Source organism: Vicia villosa, linkage group LG4 (assembly GCF_029867415.1).
Source record: "Vicia villosa cultivar HV-30 ecotype Madison, WI linkage group LG4, Vvil1.0, whole genome shotgun sequence".
Lineage (NCBI taxonomy): Eukaryota > Viridiplantae > Streptophyta > Magnoliopsida > Fabales > Fabaceae > Vicia > Vicia villosa.
Window position 1 is genome coordinate 157,026,945 of NC_081183.1, and position 21,252 is coordinate 157,048,196.

Genomic DNA, 21,252 nt, shown 5'->3' on the forward strand with positions numbered 1-21,252 from the left:
ATGATGTAATGAGGAAGAAGATTGTTGTGAATGTTATCTCCATTACTTCCTCAATCTTTGATGAATGCGAGGAAGAAAATATGCTTGAACCTTTGCTTTGCTTGATCCTTTGCTTGGATTGAGTGATTCTCTTGACAACCAAAATACACCATTGAATTAATTGAAATTTACCCCGCCCCTGGTTGAAATCAAGGTTTATTTAAAAAGTAGAAGAAAACTCCAACTCCTGGCTCGAGGGGGTGACGATGGATTAACATCCTTATATCTCCACTGTTTGGGAATGGAAACAATGCCTGTACATCCTCGGCTCGGTCTTACCTTGAAAGCATATATTTAGCTGGACTTAGTTTTGTATTCGTCATTCTCCCTCAAGTTTGTTAATAACCCTAAAAATAGAAGTGTGTGACTGGAAAGTCATGGTAGTGAGTGAATGAATTAACTCCAAAACCTGCATGGTTGTCCCATTAGAATTACTAATCCGAAGGTACAACTTTTATCTTGAGTAACACTTAGCGGTCGTAAGGGTTGAAATTGTGAGCACGGTAAACACCTATTGATCGTAGGGATAATCTCCTTTGTAGATCCACTGTCCTTGTTTCACTCCTTAGATTCTTAAACTTGTAGAAGTGAGGGCAACCTCGAATTTTCTTTGGACATGTCAAACCTGGCGGGAATAAATCGTTAGCGGTGGGTTTTCGTCGTATCGGAACTTCATGAGTTTCCTTTGACTGAACCTCTTTTGCTTTTCCTAAGGATAGTATCACCTATGACCCTTTTTTCTTGGTGTGGGGCTGACATATGTCGAATTCCCTCCATCGTAGTTATGCCTCTTTGTTCAGGATATTGCCCCAGTTGGACTAATCCTTGCCCCCAGGTTATCGTAGAGCGTCCTCGAAAGTTTGATATGTTCTAAGATGAACCCCCTTTATAACTAGATACATCTTGAGTGTATCTATGAGGGAACTCTTTGTTGAACTAATCCTTGCTCGATGACAACCTTCATTGTATTCATAATCCTGTTATGACAAGGCATGGACATGCGGCTGGCATGGCGAAAGGCATCTTTTTTTCTTTAGCAAGACTAAGATTTTTTTATTCTCCTTGCTCCGTAGTCTACGATCCTTTGATTTTTTGGGAGTTTCGGGAAACCGGCTAGCATGGTTGGTATGGATGCGGGCGAAGATAGAAATGCAAATGTGAATGTATGAATGCATGAAAATGCAAATGCACGTGTAAGCGAGAGACTCCTTATATTGTAACTCCGTGTATGCAATGCAGACGTGTAACCTATGATCCTAGGGATAGCCTTAGAGGCGACATTAGACCCTCTTGGCATCTTTGCAGGGTAAATGTTATGACACGCTAAGGGAAATCCCTTGGATTCGAGAGTACGCAGAAGATAGAGGCTAGTGACTGTTCAAGACAGTCACTCAATCTCATGGCCATCGAAAGGCCAATCAACGTGTACCAATGAATTTGTCCCTCGTGGGAAGGTTCTCTATGCGGAACACAACCTATCTAAGGACGATATGGACGAAGAGCAATCCCTACAGGCTAGGGATGTGATGTGTGAATGGAGATCCAAACCCTACAAGTTAGAGGGTGCGCGGGACTGAGCATGGAGTGACCGTTCAGGACGGTCACTAGATTTCATGGCCATCGAGAGGCCAATCAAACACATGCTAATGAAGTTGTCCTTCGGGGAAGGACGCGTCGTCGTGAAAACACACGAGCGTGAAAGAAAATCCCTATAGGCTAGGGAGTGCGTAGGTGTAGGCACGAGGTGACCGTTTGAGACAGTCACTAGATCGCATGGCCATCGAGAGGCCAATTGACGTGCGTTAATGGAAATGTCCTTCGTGGGAAGGACGCGTAGTTGTAAGAATACAAGGATATAAAAATAAAATCCCCACAGGCTAGGGGATGCATAGATGGTGATGTCCTTCGTGGGAAAGACATGGTCTTTAGAAATTAGAGTCCCTACAGGCTAGGGACCACGTGGGGATACCTGCAAAATCGAAACGCATAGATATTCGAAGTATATAAATTGCAAACATATAAAGAGCACAACAGCACAAAAGTCCTAGGTTCATAGGTTCGACGTAGCGGCTCTTGGGAGCCAACCTTTTTATGGGGGTTCTAGAAGGTCTCATGGGGTCGTTCGTAGCCTCCGAGACTTTTTCGTCTCTTCGGATTTTGGAACAACTCATTTTATCCATGAGGTTCGAATTTTTGGGGTAGGTTCCCGGAGAGATCAGCTAAGTATCCAGTCCAGCCCTCCACAAAGTCAAGCTTCGTTTCGGACCTTTCCAAATACCTAACCCACTCCGAGTGGAGTTATCAGTGAGACTCGTAAGGCGATTCATGTCCCCTTTTGGTCTCAAAGTTAACCCCCACACTTAGGTTTAACAACGATCTTATATATCCCAGAATATGAATTCATATATTTTATAAGTTTTTCTAAGATATTTACTAATTGTTTTAAAAATTAAAATTAAATAATATATAATTGAAACAAATAATATAATAGAAATTCACTTTCTAGATTCATTGAATATTTAATGTATCTGGTCTATATATAGATCAGATACATTACTTATTCAATTAATCAAAAAAGTAAATTTCTCTTATAATTTAGGACAGAGGGAATAAATATAATAGAGATTTGAAAAATAAATTACTTCTAACTCTACTTCAAAATCATGCCAAAAGATGCACTTTGTAACTAATAATTAGTTATATATATATATATATATATATATATATATATATATATATATATATATATATATATATATATATATATATATATATATATATATATATATATATATTTGATGTTAATTATTAACTAATTATTTGATCTTAATTATTTATTTTATCTAATTAACTGACATGCGTGCTATGTGATGAGTTGAAATAGAGAATCGTAAAATTATAGTTAGTTTTTGTGTTAGTTAGTAAATAATTATTTTATTAGTGATAAATATATAGAAATAAAATAATTTGACCTATTAGATGAGAATGTGAAGAATAAAGGTAGGCTATGATGAGTAAGTCCATTAATTACAGAAATAAGTTGTTATAAGGATTTTATATATAAGGAGAAAATAAAGTTAGTAAAGAGAAAAAGAAGAAAGGAGGCAAACCTAAAGAAAAGAAAAAGAGAAAAAAGAGAAAGAAAAAAAAAAAGAGAAGAAAAAAACTCGAGTGCATAAAAAATTGAGGTAAGGATAAGTTATTTGCTTTGTTATAGAATTGTTAATTGTATCGTAATATATGATAGGTAGAAAGATAATTAGAATGATATATATTTTATTGTGGCTATTGATTATTATATTTTTGGATTGTTGGGACAGTTAAAATACAGGAAAGAATTGGATTAATTTCATATATACTATTTACTTACGCAGGTTGTCAAACACAGTAAAACAACGACAAAAATTATGGTTATTAGAATAATATTAAAAAAAATAAAAAAAAAATAAAAAAAAATAATAATAATAATAATAATAATAATAATAATAATTTAGTATTATTAGTATAATAATTTTTATGAGTTTTGAGTTAGAGATGAATATTTGTATTATTTGGCTAACATAAGTTATTTTCAATCATGTAAGAATTATTAAAAGGATTGCTAGAGTTGTCAATAGGATTGTCAGAGTTGCTAACGAGTTGTTTAGAGTAAATTCAGATAAACTTTACAATTAAAATTGAATGTATTTGACTTCTTAGAGTTGTTTTATTATTACTTAAGTCAGACCATTAGCCAATTAAATTAACGAGACTTATCCTTATGAAGTATTATTATAAATATTTTTATAATTTTTACGAGTTAGGGGAATAAAATAAATTAATAAAAATACTTTTTAGGATGTTTTGAATTTATAAAAATGTTGAATGACAATGATACTTGTGGACTACTTGCTATGTATTGTGATAAGGTTTTGGTGCAGGAATACTACGTGTAGCAACCTGCCTAAAAATTATAACTTAGAGAGTCGCCACCTATTCTACCAAGGCGAATAGGAAACCTATGCAATTAAGAGATCAGGGTAAGATACTATATTCAGGTCGAGGGAAGGTGTTAAGCACCCTCAACCCTTTCCTAAAGGCTAACATTCAAAGATAAAGGTTTATGGCTAAGGAAGTGAATAGGGGAAAAATTGAGATTTTAGGGAGGGGGACTCGCCTTGTTGCCAAGTGCCTACGTACCTCCTTATGGAGGATCAGAGTCAACGTAGTTCGGGCACAGGATTGTACGCCTTAGAATTGATTATAGAGATTGTGTGAAGTTGTTTTGAAATTGTTTTGAGGCTCTTCGAATTGCCTATCGCAGTTTGAATTTGATTTGAAAGGGCATTTTGAGTTGCCCAGGATAAAAATCCTGTAGTATCGTGGTTTAGTGTATTTTAGATGTTTCGGGCGTACAACCCTGATTTGGCACAATTAACCGCAATGATCAATAGGTTTGATCACCATAGTTAAAAGATTGGGGTTTTGCACCATTACCAATTCAAATCGATTGATTCGATTATCACTAATAATGAATTAACGTATTTTATTATTTTATGAATTTGTATTTTTATACTGTTACCTCTCATAACCGATTAATACGATTACAAATAATAACAAATTGATAAGGTATGCTAATCATCATAACCAATAAGATGGTTAAAACCATTTAGCAAAATAATGTTTATTTTAATTTATAGGATTTGATTAATTAAATTAATCGATTATTAACCATCGCGACCAATGGATTTAATCGGAACGAATAATAATTTGAATCCTAATGTTTTGATATTTTAGCCCAAATGGGAGGGAGCAAACCCTAATATATTAATATAGTTCTCTAGGGTTGTTGTGATTTATAATATTAATTAAAATTAATTAGATAAATTAAATCGAAAATAATCGAAATAATCAGGATATAGATCCTAAATTCTAGTATTGGCCTAATCCTAATTTATTAATATTCTAATCCTAATTATGATATTAACTAATAATCTATTAATTAATTTTAAATCAATTCACTTATTATAAAAATAAAAAAATGGATAAGAAATTTTTTAAAGAACCTGGGGAAGAATCCTGTACGAATGATTTCTGAGGCCCCATGGTGAGCCTTCAGATTTGTGTACGTTGGCCTTGATCCTGATATGATCCTAGAGCCCCAGGATGAGGGTACACCATGGACTCCTTCTGGCAACGCACATGGGATCTGCAAGTGGGTTAATTCAATAAAAATATATGTCTCGGCGAAGGGTCGAACCCGTGCCCCTAGCTTCGCTTGGCAGCTTCGTTACCAATTCACCAACGCGCCTCAATTGTCAAGGATATGCACGCAAAGTATAACATAGGAAACCTGGCATTTAAGTAAAAAGACGCGCGCTGATTCAAATGACCGAATGGAGAGAGGCCACGTATTGTCTTCTTCCCTGAGACTGTCGTTTTAGACAAACAACTTTTACCCACGGCCGCCTTCCATAGCCATAGCCCCTGTACACAAGAATCTTGCAAATAATAAGAGAAAATTAACAAGAAGATAATGTTCCGATTCGTTTTTGCACCCTGCATCTAATGGTGACCTCCTTTTTAGCCAATTTTGCCTGCAAGAAGAATCCCCAATACGGAGATATAAACCCTAGCAATGGCATAATTCTACTCTTGCGGTCAATCATAAATTAAACCATCCAGAAACTTTCGCAACATTATGACAATCATAAAAACGCAATCGAAATAGCTTAATAAGGCGTGAATGAATGGATTCAAACTCAAATAAAAGTGTGCAAACAGTGGCTATCTGAAGATGATTCTGACCGCCTCGGTGCTTTGCAATGATTTGGAAGGCTTCAGAGATGTTCAGGGAATATGTTTGGAACCTCAGAGTGCCCTGATTCCTTCTCTAACTCTAAATTCGATCTTCCCCTATTCTTGATATTTTATTCATTCGGTTAGGGTTTTGGAGGCTAGCCAGAACCTCCTTCTGCGTCTGCACTTCTTCAGTATATATGTGAGACTGAATTAGGTCACTAATATTGGACCAAATCTCCTTGAATCAAGCAATTGAATGTGATTGCAAATCACCTTCTAAACTTTCCACTTTTGGCTAAAACTTGGTCTCTTTTCCTCAATCCTCTTTAAAACGAATTTTACATGAAAATAGGATATATTTGATGATTAATTATGATTAAAATTATATCCTTCATATTTCCTTGATTTATTTGATTTAAACTATATTTTTAATAAATAAAAATTCACTAAAAATATAATAAAAGTCAAATAGTTGTGGGCTTGAGTTTGGAGCTTCTCAATACTCTTATAAGCAAGTTTAGGTCATTAAAGAATGGGCCTATTTGGAAAAAATTGATTTTGACAAGTATTTCTCTTCACGCACCCCTTCAAAAAATCTCAACTTTCGCAACTTGTATCTCGCTCAATTTTAATCATATAAATGCGTTCTATGACTTTTTAGAAAGCTTGATGAATCCTTTAAAACCTCCTTTTGGTTTCACCTTACTTGGAGCTTCCATTCTCCAGTCATGAGTCTTGACCTAAAAGGTGTTTTTTCGTTGACTTTTCGGAGGACCTATAATCTCTTGTAGCCCTCAGATGGAATGAGATGGGCAAATTTCGGGGTATGACACTACGAATATGAATTTTATGTGAATAATTCATGAGTCTGTTGTTGTATGTGCAATTGTGTGATAATTCAAGTGTGATGAATTATGTTGATGTGCATGAATGTTAAGATTGGTGAGTACTCTTAATTGCATGCATCATTGTTGTCAAGAGACAATGTTTGGAAGTTTCGTGGAAGCTATTGACTTGTCCCAAACCTGGAGATGGGGTTTGAAGCTTAAGGGACGGGCTTTTTGGTGGTTATTTGTCTAGAGATGGACCCGGTTTAAATGTAAAAATTGTGTAAGGATAACAATTGGTATCAGATGCATAAGTATTGCATTGTCATGCATCGAGTCACATTGTGTTTATGTGAAATTGTAGAATTGTGAGGAAAGAATGCATTTGTGAAATTGTGAATTGTGATTATATTCTTGAAAATAGTATTATAATTGAGTGATGCTATATATGTTAAATATATGAAGTGTGGTGAATTCGTATTTGTGTATGTATGTTATTCGTTATATATTATTATATAATTTCTATAATGATGTGAATTCAGCCCCCAAGACTTTCTCCTCCTCTGTTTCGTCCTCGATGGTACATGCAACAACCTCTATCTTGGTGACCTGTGCTCGAAGATTATCCCTCTCCTTGGTTATTTCCTCGAGCTTCTTGTTCAGCCGAGTTATCTCCTTGTAGAGCCCGACCTGGATTTTGTGTTTATCCTTGTAATCAACAAAGTTAATCTCTAGCTTGGTCACCTTCACCGTGAGCTTACTATTCTTAACCTTGACCGTGAGCTTACTATTCTAAACCTGCACCTTCACCGCGAAGATGAAAAACGCGAAAGAACAAGGGCAGGGTGGCGCCAATCTCCAGATACTGACAAACGAGCTCGAATGCCCGAAAAAATGCAAGCGCGTGCGCAAGAAGCTAGGAAGATGTCAAGTCCAACCAACTGAAAAATCCTGTTTGAAGGACGGTGAACGACCGTCGCATCCCCGCCTCTTTGAAGGAGAACTCGTACATTGGGATACATGTCCCCGAAAATGTTGAACATATCCTTTGGCTGACCTTCGGAAGCAAGGGCAACCACGACTTGGGCACCTTTTCGTCTTTATTATCGATGACGTTCAAGGCGTTTTGAGCATCAAAGACAAACCGCGAGGCAATCTCCAAAGGCTTGGGTGTGACCCAAATCAAATCATAACCCGCGTCAGGCACCATGTCCTCGTCGGGGATGTCAACTTCCCTTTGATCTTCAACCATCCTACCTGAAAAGTAGAGGAAATCATGAATTCGACGCTAAATAAAATCCACCCTTCCACCGTAAATCAAGTGAAAGGCCGCGGAGAAGCTAGAGAACATGTTCTCAGCAAGCCCTTGTTTGACATACGCGACAAGGAAGCAAACACGACACACTCTAATCTCGCGGGGACATTGCCCCACTGCAAGAAGTTTCAGAAAACCCATGAACTCCATCGGAAAGTTCATGAGCCTCTTCGGAAAACTTATGAACTCCACCGAGAAGTTCATAAACCCGCCGAGAAGTTCATAAATTCCTAAATCTACCCAGATCTTCAAGTAAAAGAGTAAAACCAAAAACTAACATACGATCAAAGGGTAATACTACTTACTTGGAGTGTGAGAATGGGGGGTGATAAGTGCCAAAATGTTGTTATTTTGAGTATATAATTGTGGCACTTATCGATTCTATTCATTCCGTTTTTGTAATAAAATCCCCACTTTTGTGTATATATTCACATTATTTAGTCTTCATATGTTTTATATACCATTTAATAGTTTTTCCTTTGTTTTTATAGGTATTCATGCTTATTGGAGCCTCGAGGAATAAAGTGTCGAAGGCACGGCTCCGATTGCGCGATTTTGGATCAAATAAGCAAGTTTTGTGCAGGGAGCGCCGCTGAGCGGCGTGTAAGCGCGCTTTCCAGGGGCGAACCAAATTTCCCTGGCCGCTAAGCGGCGGGTCTGGCCGCTAAGCGGAGGCCTGTTTACTGTTCTTGATATTTTGTGAATACGTGTAGTCCGCTAAGCGAGATTTGGCCGCTAAGCGGCCGTAGCAGAAATTTTCTTTATATTTCTTCATTTGTAACATTTCTAGGTTATGGTTTTGGAGAGTTTTTGGTTCCAACTCCATCATTTTCATTCTTAGATTAGGATTAGCTTAGAAAACAACACTGGGTCATGCACTTGGAAGATCGGAGGTGGATTTCTCATCAACCGGAGCTGACAACCCGCGAGATGTTTGGTTTATCTCTTCTATTCTCTGTGTATTTCTTTGTGTTGGGTTTGTTTGTATAGTTACTCGAATCTTATGTATATTTACCGATTATAATGTTATATTTAACTTGCTTTACAAATCTGTGTTGATGTTATCCTGGATTTTTGCTCTATGCTGGGGATTTGGGTTGCTTTAGAGATAAACTTCTTGAATCTTTATCTAGGATGATATTCTGTTGGTTCTGAACTCTAGAGATAGATTTAGAGCTAGCATTCACCGATTGTATCTGTTCTTAATGCTTTCGTGTTTGAGCGGCGCGCGAGAGATCGCCGACGCGAGAATACGGATGTTCTCGTGACTTCGCGTTAGAGATAACCTTAGTTGTGAGATGATCTCGTTTGTGCTCCAGAGATGGACGCTTATGTGAGAGATACATGATGACATAGACGAGTATCGTAGGTTGAATATAATGGGTTGGTAAGTGTATGTTTGTGAAGAGTGAATATATTTACATTCCTGATAAGTTCTTTCTCTTCTAAGAATGTGTTTGTTATTCTTTCCTGTCTATATCTTTGTTTACTTTTTGCTCATTCAAACCAGAGCTCGAAACCGTGGAAACTGTTGAATGGCATCTCTCCATCTCTGTGGACGATAATTCCCGGATCAATATTTCCAAATCTTTCTTTTGTTGCTTGCCCTATACTGCATTCAACAAAATGGCGCCGTTGCCGGGGATGGTTGTGATTGCATCGCAATAGTTTTCGTGGTTTTGAGCTTTGTATATATCGTATATATTGTATATGTTTACTTGTATAGTTTCACTTGTATATATACTTACTTGTACATGTTTACTTGTTTATGTCCACCATATAGTTTTACTTGTATATGTTACATACAAGTATACTTTTGTTGGTGAATGTTTATGAAACAAGTTGAATTCGAATTAGCTCTTTAATTACAAATCTCACTTTTCAACTTGTGAATCCAACATTCACCAATTTTTCTCTTTGTGTATGTTAATAGTTATATGTGTTTCATGTTTGTATATATGTGTTTGTTCATGTACATATTTGTATACTTGTATTTTCCTTTATGTTCGTTTAATCGTTGTATATATTTGTACCAGTAACATTTGTTGAGTGGTTGGTTAGGACACTTTCTTTAGGCTTGTGCGGTGAGACATCACCATGGCATGACGGAAGGAAGCTACTTTCCAAACACCGAAACAATGAAGGCGTCGAGCTAACGACGTAAAACAAGCACTTGTTGGGAGGCACCCCAACGGTTGTAAAGTTTTGGTTATTTATATTTATGAGGTATTTAGGTGAAGTGGAGGAAAATTGGAACAGCTATTTCTGTTCTGATTTTTCTGGTTTTTTCTGTCATCGCTAAGCGAGCCTAGCTCCGCTAAGCGATGACAGTAAAATTTTGTTTTCCTTGCTTTGTACTAGTGGGGTTCCCATTCCACTTGGTTCACTCATTTTTCCCCACTTTCACCAAGGCTATTTAGTAGTAGATACTAGTTTTATTTGTCTAATTCTTTTGTTGGTTGTTTGTACTCGAATTTTGTTCGGTAATTCAAAGATTTTTTATGTGATTTTCCAAAGCTTGAGTGTTTCAACTTGCGGATGTATGGTAGGATATTGTTTTTGAAGTCGTATCATTCAAGGTACTCATTTATCGCTTTCTATAGCATAACATGTTTAGGAAACTTTTCATTTGTACAATTACCATACCATTCATTCTTTTGCATTACTTGCTTGTTGATTGAATCACTTTAGTTCCCAAACCATAAATGTGAGGAAGCTTTCCATTGTTTACATATGCTGGAGGCCACAATCTTTGTTTTAACTGGATTTTATTATGCTTAATCTTTTGTTTATGTTGATTTTATGAAAGCATGAAAAGGATCAAGGCATTTTGTTTCATTTTGAGCACAACCACCATAACCAAATAGTCAATTCACCTTGTGAGTGTGTGATCATTTGTTAACCCTTTTGAGCCTTTTTGTCAATGTCCATGTTGTTTTTGCTAAATGCTTATCTTTGAGTGTTTAGTTCTCATTTTTGCATGGATGATTGATTTTTTGTTTTCTTGAACCCTCAACCATGATTTTTGTTATGAATTTTTACCTTGCCTTAGAAAGTAGGGAGTATTCATATGATGGTGTGGTTGAATTCAAGTTGGGGAGAGAAATGGTTGCTACTTATGTGGTTGTTGATATGAGGTTGAAAACAAAGAAGAAAGAAAGAAAAAAAATGAAAAGAAAAGAAAAGAAAAAGAAAAAGAAAGAAAAAAGCAAAAAAGTTTTGAAAAAACAAAAAGAAAAGAGAAGCTAATAATTGTGCTAATAAGTATTGTGATTGGTTTGAGAAACTTGTGGTTAAGGAGTAAGTTTAATCGAGATTTTGTTGTTTGAATCTTTGGTGGATTGATCACTCCCTTTGGTTTAGGCAAGTTTTTGTTTCGATTAGCCTTAGGACTTATCCCTAGTTTGTTTACCAAGCCACATTACAACCTTGAAAAGTCCTTGTGATTCTTGCTTTTGTATCTTCAATGTGATTTTTGGATGAATGCATAATTTAATCTTTTGTTTGCAAGATTGTTGGATGAGTGTTAAAAGTCCTTCACCTTTGTGTGTTCTTCATCCATTGATGAATTTTTGCTAGGTGTGATTCATGATGTGAGCATGTATTGTGTTAGAATGTTTTGTATGCTTTTTGTACTTAGGATTAGTTTCATTTACATGTTGTCGTTGTAGGATAGTGGTAAGTATTTACTTTGTTTATACGTTTTTGTATTGAGCCATACAGTTGTTTTTGGTTTTCAAAACTTGTTGATTCACGATTCTTTGGTTTATTGCTTTTGATTCTTTGATTTATTTGACATTGTTTGAGGACAAACAAAGTTTTAAGTTGGGGAGAGTTTGATAAGTGCCAAAATGTTGTTATTTTGAGTATATAATTGTGGCACTTATCGATTCTATTCATTCCGTTTTTGTAATAAAATCCCCACTTTTGTGTATATATTCACATTATTTAGTCTTCATATGTTTTATATACCATTTAATAGTTTTTCCTTTGTTTTTATAGGTATTCATGCTTATTGGAGCCTCGAGGAATAAAGTGTCGAAGGCACGGCTCCGATTGCGCGATTTTGGATCAAATAAGCAAGTTTTGTGCAGGGAGCGCCGCTGAGCGGCGTGTAAGCGCGCTTTCCAGGGGCGAACCAAATTTCCCTGGCCGCTAAGCGGCGGGTCTGGCCGCTAAGCGGAGGCCTGTTTACTGTTCTTGATATTTTGTGAATACGTGTAGTCCGCTAAGCGAGATTTGGCCGCTAAGCGGCCGTAGCAGAAATTTTCTTTATATTTCTTCATTTGTAACATTTCTAGGTTATGGTTTTGGAGAGTTTTTGGTTCCAACTCCATCATTTTCATTCTTAGATTAGGATTAGCTTAGAAAACAACACTGGGTCATGCACTTGGAAGATCGGAGGTGGATTTCTCATCAACCGGAGCTGACAACCCGCGAGATGTTTGGTTTATCTCTTCTATTCTCTGTGTATTTCTTTGTGTTGGGTTTGTTTGTATAGTTACTCGAATCTTATGTATATTTACCGATTATAATGTTATATTTAACTTGCTTTACAAATCTGTGTTGATGTTATCCTGGATTTTTGCTCTATGCTGGGGATTTGGGTTGCTTTAGAGATAAACTTCTTGAATCTTTATCTAGGATGATATTCTGTTGGTTCTGAACTCTAGAGATAGATTTAGAGCTAGCATTCACCGATTGTATCTGTTCTTAATGCTTTCGTGTTTGAGCGGCGCGCGAGAGATCGCCGACGCGAGAATACGGATGTTCTCGTGACTTCGCGTTAGAGATAACCTTAGTTGTGAGATGATCTCGTTTGTGCTCCAGAGATGGACGCTTATGTGAGAGATACATGATGACATAGACGAGTATCGTAGGTTGAATATAATGGGTTGGTAAGTGTATGTTTGTGAAGAGTGAATATATTTACATTCCTGATAAGTTCTTTCTCTTCTAAGAATGTGTTTGTTATTCTTTCCTGTCTATATCTTTGTTTACTTTTTGCTCATTCAAACCAGAGCTCGAAACCGTGGAAACTGTTGAATGGCATCTCTCCATCTCTGTGGACGATAATTCCCGGATCAATATTTCCAAATCTTTCTTTTGTTGCTTGCCCTATACTGCATTCAACAAAATGGCGCCGTTGCCGGGGATGGTTGTGATTGCATCGCAATAGTTTTCGTGGTTTTGAGCTTTGTATATATCGTATATATTGTATATGTTTACTTGTATAGTTTCACTTGTATATATACTTACTTGTACATGTTTACTTGTTTATGTCCACCATATAGTTTTACTTGTATATGTTACATACAAGTATACTTTTGTTGGTGAATGTTTATGAAACAAGTTGAATTCGAATTAGCTCTTTAATTACAAATCTCACTTTTCAACTTGTGAATCCAACATTCACCAATTTTTCTCTTTGTGTATGTTAATAGTTATATGTGTTTCATGTTTGTATATATGTGTTTGTTCATGTACATATTTGTATACTTGTATTTTCCTTTATGTTCGTTTAATCGTTGTATATATTTGTACCAGTAACATTTGTTGAGTGGTTGGTTAGGACACTTTCTTTAGGCTTGTGCGGTGAGACATCACCATGGCATGACGGAAGGAAGCTACTTTCCAAACACCGAAACAATGAAGGCGTCGAGCTAACGACGTAAAACAAGCACTTGTTGGGAGGCACCCCAACGGTTGTAAAGTTTTGGTTATTTATATTTATGAGGTATTTAGGTGAAGTGGAGGAAAATTGGAACAGCTATTTCTGTTCTGATTTTTCTGGTTTTTTCTGTCATCGCTAAGCGAGCCTAGCTCCGCTAAGCGATGACAGTAAAATTTTGTTTTCCTTGCTTTGTACTAGTGGGGTTCCCATTCCACTTGGTTCACTCATTTTTCCCCACTTTCACCAAGGCTATTTAGTAGTAGATACTAGTTTTATTTGTCTAATTCTTTTGTTGGTTGTTTGTACTCGAATTTTGTTCGGTAATTCAAAGATTTTTTATGTGATTTTCCAAAGCTTGAGTGTTTCAACTTGCGGATGTATGGTAGGATATTGTTTTTGAAGTCGTATCATTCAAGGTACTCATTTATCGCTTTCTATAGCATAACATGTTTAGGAAACTTTTCATTTGTACAATTACCATACCATTCATTCTTTTGCATTACTTGCTTGTTGATTGAATCACTTTAGTTCCCAAACCATAAATGTGAGGAAGCTTTCCATTGTTTACATATGCTGGAGGCCACAATCTTTGTTTTAACTGGATTTTATTATGCTTAATCTTTTGTTTATGTTGATTTTATGAAAGCATGAAAAGGATCAAGGCATTTTGTTTCATTTTGAGCACAACCACCATAACCAAATAGTCAATTCACCTTGTGAGTGTGTGATCATTTGTTAACCCTTTTGAGCCTTTTTGTCAATGTCCATGTTGTTTTTGCTAAATGCTTATCTTTGAGTGTTTAGTTCTCATTTTTGCATGGATGATTGATTTTTTGTTTTCTTGAACCCTCAACCATGATTTTTGTTATGAATTTTTACCTTGCCTTAGAAAGTAGGGAGTATTCATATGATGGTGTGGTTGAATTCAAGTTGGGGAGAGAAATGGTTGCTACTTATGTGGTTGTTGATATGAGGTTGAAAACAAAGAAGAAAGAAAGAAAAAAAATGAAAAGAAAAGAAAAGAAAAAGAAAAAGAAAGAAAAAAGCAAAAAAGTTTTGAAAAAACAAAAAGAAAAGAGAAGCTAATAATTGTGCTAATAAGTATTGTGATTGGTTTGAGAAACTTGTGGTTAAGGAGTAAGTTTAATCGAGATTTTGTTGTTTGAATCTTTGGTGGATTGATCACTCCCTTTGGTTTAGGCAAGTTTTTGTTTCGATTAGCCTTAGGACTTATCCCTAGTTTGTTTACCAAGCCACATTACAACCTTGAAAAGTCCTTGTGATTCTTGCTTTTGTATCTTCAATGTGATTTTTGGATGAATGCATAATTTAATCTTTTGTTTGCAAGATTGTTGGATGAGTGTTAAAAGTCCTTCACCTTTGTGTGTTCTTCATCCATTGATGAATTTTTGCTAGGTGTGATTCATGATGTGAGCATGTATTGTGTTAGAATGTTTTGTATGCTTTTTGTACTTAGGATTAGTTTCATTTACATGTTGTCGTTGTAGGATAGTGGTAAGTATTTACTTTGTTTATACGTTTTTGTATTGAGCCATACAGTTGTTTTTGGTTTTCAAAACTTGTTGATTCACGATTCTTTGGTTTATTGCTTTTGATTCTTTGATTTATTTGACATTGTTTGAGGACAAACAAAGTTTTAAGTTGGGGAGAGTTTGATAAGTGCCAAAATGTTGTTATTTTGAGTATATAATTGTGGCACTTATCGATTCTATTCATTCCGTTTTTGTAATAAAATCCCCACTTTTGTGTATATATTCACATTATTTAGTCTTCATATGTTTTATATACCATTTAATAGTTTTTCCTTTGTTTTTATAGGTATTCATGCTTATTGGAGCCTCGAGGAATAAAGTGTCGAAGGCACGGCTCCGATTGCGCGATTTTGGATCAAATAAGCAAGTTTTGTGCAGGGAGCGCCGCTGAGCGGCGTGTAAGCGCGCTTTCCAGGGGCGAACCAAATTTCCCTGGCCGCTAAGCGGCGGGTCTGGCCGCTAAGCGGAGGCCTGTTTACTGTTCTTGATATTTTGTGAATACGTGTAGTCCGCTAAGCGAGATTTGGCCGCTAAGCGGCCGTAGCAGAAATTTTCTTTATATTTCTTCATTTGTAACATTTCTAGGTTATGGTTTTGGAGAGTTTTTGGTTCCAACTCCATCATTTTCATTCTTAGATTAGGATTAGCTTAGAAAACAACACTGGGTCATGCACTTGGAAGATCGGAGGTGGATTTCTCATCAACCGGAGCTGACAACCCGCGAGATGTTTGGTTTATCTCTTCTATTCTCTGTGTATTTCTTTGTGTTGGGTTTGTTTGTATAGTTACTCGAATCTTATGTATATTTACCGATTATAATGTTATATTTAACTTGCTTTACAAATCTGTGTTGATGTTATCCTGGATTTTTGCTCTATGCTGGGGATTTGGGTTGCTTTAGAGATAAACTTCTTGAATCTTTATCTAGGATGATATTCTGTTGGTTCTGAACTCTAGAGATAGATTTAGAGCTAGCATTCACCGATTGTATCTGTTCTTAATGCTTTCGTGTTTGAGCGGCGCGCGAGAGATCGCCGACGCGAGAATACGGATGTTCTCGTGACTTCGCGTTAGAGATAACCTTAGTTGTGAGATGATCTCGTTTGTGCTCCAGAGATGGACGCTTATGTGAGAGATACATGATGACATAGACGAGTATCGTAGGTTGAATATAATGGGTTGGTAAGTGTATGTTTGTGAAGAGTGAATATATTTACATTCCTGATAAGTTCTTTCTCTTCTAAGAATGTGTTTGTTATTCTTTCCTGTCTATATCTTTGTTTACTTTTTGCTCATTCAAACCAGAGCTCGAAACCGTGGAAACTGTTGAATGGCATCTCTCCATCTCTGTGGACGATAATTCCCGGATCAATATTTCCAAATCTTTCTTTTGTTGCTTGCCCTATACTGCATTCAACAGGGGGTTGGATGAACGACGCCGGTGGTGGTGGAGGCAACGGAAACACAAAGAATATGCAAGCAATTTTGAGTGAGAGAGGAGCAACGAGAAGACATGAACTTGGAAATGTTCCAAATGAGCTTCCTCACTCCCTTTTATAGCCAACCCCATCACACAAGGAAACATGCAGTAGGCAATTATTGCTTAGACTCCTAGGCTGCCCTAGGCTATGATGACGCATTAATTAGCTGTAGGGTGTGGCACATTAATATATGACTTTTGCCTTCGCAAGACACGTTTCGTACTCCCACACGTCGAACTCAAATTCACTTAAACATTTCACATTCCCGTGTCGAGCTTGCATCTGTACTGGCCACACTCCACAGGGCACAATAGTCCCCCGTTATCGACCACACTCTTAAGAATTTGTGTTGCATTTACGTCGAGCATGGTTCACCACTCTGACATAAACTAATCAAGGAAATTCAAGGCGAACTCAGGCACGTCCTCAGGGGCTAGCATGAGGCGACGTGCGAGCAGATCCAAACCATCTCCTCGACGTGGTTTACAACGCCTCCAACTACGACTCGCGAGCAGTGTAACACCCTTCTAAACCCCGCGACAATTTATAAAATAATCAGAGTAAAAACATATAATTAAGGGTGCCACAATTAATTTAAACCAAACATGTGTCAATTGTCATGCCTTATTGGAAACGATTAATCAATTACACCACATCATGTTTAACACAACGGAAAGTATACATCACCAAATTAAAGTAATGGAATAAAACCAAAACCACTAAAACAAAGTACACAACTCAAACTCTAACTAAATCGTTCCCCAGTGTTACATTATCAGAGCGTGACTGACACAACATCGAACTACTGGATGAGCTCTATAAGCTATCCTCACCGATCAATAGGCCACTACTCCTCAATCTGAAAATATCAACATGTAAAGGCGAGTTTCATTCGAAATTAATAAGTATTATACATTCATCAGTAGCAAAACATCATACAATTATTATTCACCCAATTATAACATTTATTTCAGATACACAACAGTTAATCAAACACACAACATTATAACATTTGACAACCTTCTATTCATGTTATAATCAATCATACACCTAATGCAATGCAACTATATGCATGTGGTACCAATCATGGGATTAATCTATCTCACCGATCCACCATCATCAAGGATACGACTACCTCCACTCACTAATTCCACACAATGGGAATTAGCTACCACTGTTCCATCTTCATCGGGATACAACCACCATTATGATTTATGAATGAATGCACACATATCACATACTTACTACATCACCGATCCGATGAACAACATCGTCTCACATAACTCAACATAGTTAATACCAACAAGTATGTACATGTATCATGCATCATTCAAAGCAAATCAATCATCATCATACGATCAAAACAATCACCACATGATCATGTTATACACACATTATCAACATTACAATCATGTTGTCACAACATCACCACTAAATCAAAATGAACAAGGTCATCACCAATAACTCACCAAAAGCAACATCGAACGATATATTCAGTTTCAACACCATCCACAATTATATCACACATAATCATATCAACATGTATTCAATTCTAGCATCATCATTATTAAATCCACATCTCGATACATACACATTTAAATGATCATTATCAACAAGGCACATTCAAATAGTATATATATTCATCCTAACATATCATGGATATCACATCACTTAACACATCTATGAATATTAGTCACAATGAATTCAAAGTGGTTACATCACCATAACAACACAGTGTTACATTCACACATATATGTACACAATGCTACAATTCATCAATTAAATTAAATCAAAATTTAAAATAAAATAGGGCCACTGCCCATTTCACCAATTCATCCTGTAAAGCTTTAAATCAGCTTCAGAACGCTCAAAACGGCGCTCAAAACGGATGTACGGTTTGAAAGTTATGACTTTTATAAAATATTTTATTTTTCAAAAACAAACAGTGGTAACCGGTTACCCAAACTCCAGTAACCGGTTACTGCATTCCAAGTAACCCATAATTCTGTTTTTAATAGGGGTAATCAGTTACTGCCATTTTAGTAACCGGTTACTGCCTCCCAAACAATTTGGTAACTGGTTACCCAAATCCCAGTAACCGGTTACTTCGTACTAGTAACCCCAAAATCCATTTTTTTACAGCAATTCAGCTTCTCTACCAATCCAATTTCTTACCATTACGATATTACACCGAAACAACACCAATTTACATGTTATAACACCATTCTAACATGTTTCAAACATCAATCAACAACAGACATGAACATTATCATCCAAATTCATCAAATTCACATAAAAGTTATAAGATTACTCAAAACCTAACAACCCAAAAAACCCAACACATACAATTGAATCAAACAACAATTCTAATCCATTCTACTATCCTTGATTGCATAATAATCATTAACCCGAAGAGTCCCCCCTTACCTTTGATCGGAGCTTTTGAAGATTCTCTTCTTCCTCTTCTTATCATCTTTCACGTATCTTTCTCTTCTCTTCTCTGGAACTTTGATCGTACAAAATGAATCCCTCTTTTCCTCTTTTCTCTTTTCCAACTTCCTTCTTATTTTATGAAAATAACATTATGTCATACCCCAAAATTTACCCGATACGATTCACGTCTATTAATTTATTGAGGGTATTAAAATTAGGAGTTATGGGGTTTAACATTTGTATAGTTAAACCCAATCTCTTATAAAAAAACTTCTAACTGAATATGAGGGTGTATTTTAGAGGAATTCTTTTGAGCCCAATTTGAGCCCATTTAGAGTTTTGCTTGAGATCCTTTAAGTTTTTAACTAAGTATTAGTCTTTATTAATTTATTTATTTATTTAAAATTTATTAAGTTAATTATTTTGCTTTAGTTAATTAGAGTTATTAGTTAACCAATTATTAAATTAAGTAATATTATTCATTATGGGATAATTTATAGTATTGTTATTTTAAATTATGGTTATTATGTCATTATTATTATTCTAATCAATAGAAACTTATATAATAAAAAATACTCTTTTTATCTAGTAGTTAGGTTTTTAAATAACAAGTTGATTCATCTCTTTGTTAATTTATATTTAATTATTTAAATTATTATTATTATTATTAATTATTATTATTTATTAATTATTATTTTTATTAATTATTATTATTGTTTTTTGAGAATGTTGACCGAAGTCAACTAGGGCAAAATCCTGTTCATCATCTTCTTCTTCCAGCTACGGCCACCATCACTATCTCCCAAACCCTAATTTGTAGAATTCAAGCCCAAGTCCATAAAGATCAAAACAAAATACACACAAAATGAGATATTTTATTTAGTTTATGAATCATTACAACAAATCAAAATTTCTAAACGAAAAATCAAATCAAAACCTAAGACTAAAACAAATCTCTAATTAAATCAAATATATTACAATGATTACAAAGCAACTCTAATTTATAAAAATCAAATCAAAGATTGAATCACATTAAACAAAATCAAATCCAATTTTATTAACAAATCAAATATATTACAATCAAATCTAATTTACAACAAATTGAATCATTCCTAATATGAATTAACCCCAAGGCTATAAATAAGAAACCTAAGTTTACAAAAAAGGGGATGAAGAAGAAACCCTAATCTAAAAGACGGAGAAAGAGAGATCGGAGAAGGGTGTTGAAGCGCGAAGCCTTCAACCTTGCGCCGACACCTGCAAGCAAAAAAGAAGAGGATTAATAAGGAGATTGGAGCTTACACGATCCAGAATTCAAGATAAAAGGTAACCCGAGACACTTAGCTTAGGTTTTTATGTCGAATCCATGTGTGTTTTGATGTTGGTTTCTGGAAATTTAGGGTTAGGGTTCTTTAACTTAGGGTTAGATTAACACCCCTGTGGATTAATATTAAACAAAAAATATACCTCCCGCGTTCTAGTCAAAAGAAAGAATAATTAATTGTTTTAAATTACATGATTAATTTTAAATAATTGTTATTTAGTTCGATTATATTTAATAGTCGCGCTGATTAATAATATTTCTTCGGATTAAAAATATTCAAATTGATATTAATAATTGGATATAATTTTACATGCACACTTAAGGTTTAATACGTTAATTGTTTTAATCGAATCAATCGATTACGATGATTAGCGACAAAAATTAATTTTTGTCAAGCTAATTTATATTAGGGTCGATTTATTAATTGTTTTAATTAAATAAATTATTTATAATGATTAATAATCAATTATTCAAATTTAATTTAATTTATTTAAAGTGGTTCTATTTACTAAAGGTTTTAACCAATTCAATTGGTTACGATAATTAGTAATTCTTTACTAATTTGTTAATTATGTTGATTAAATCAATTGATCAACGTGATTAATAAAATTTCAAAATATTAAAAAGGGTTGTATGTCATATAATAAACTTTTAACATCTTCACAAACTGTGAATTACACAAAACTGCGACAATTACCAAACTGCGTATACGGTAATTTAAAATACACTTCAACATACAAACTTCAAAGGCATACAACCTTTAAAAAAACACCAACATACTACGAACTACGTAGACTCTGATCCTCCCTAAGGAAGTACGCAGGC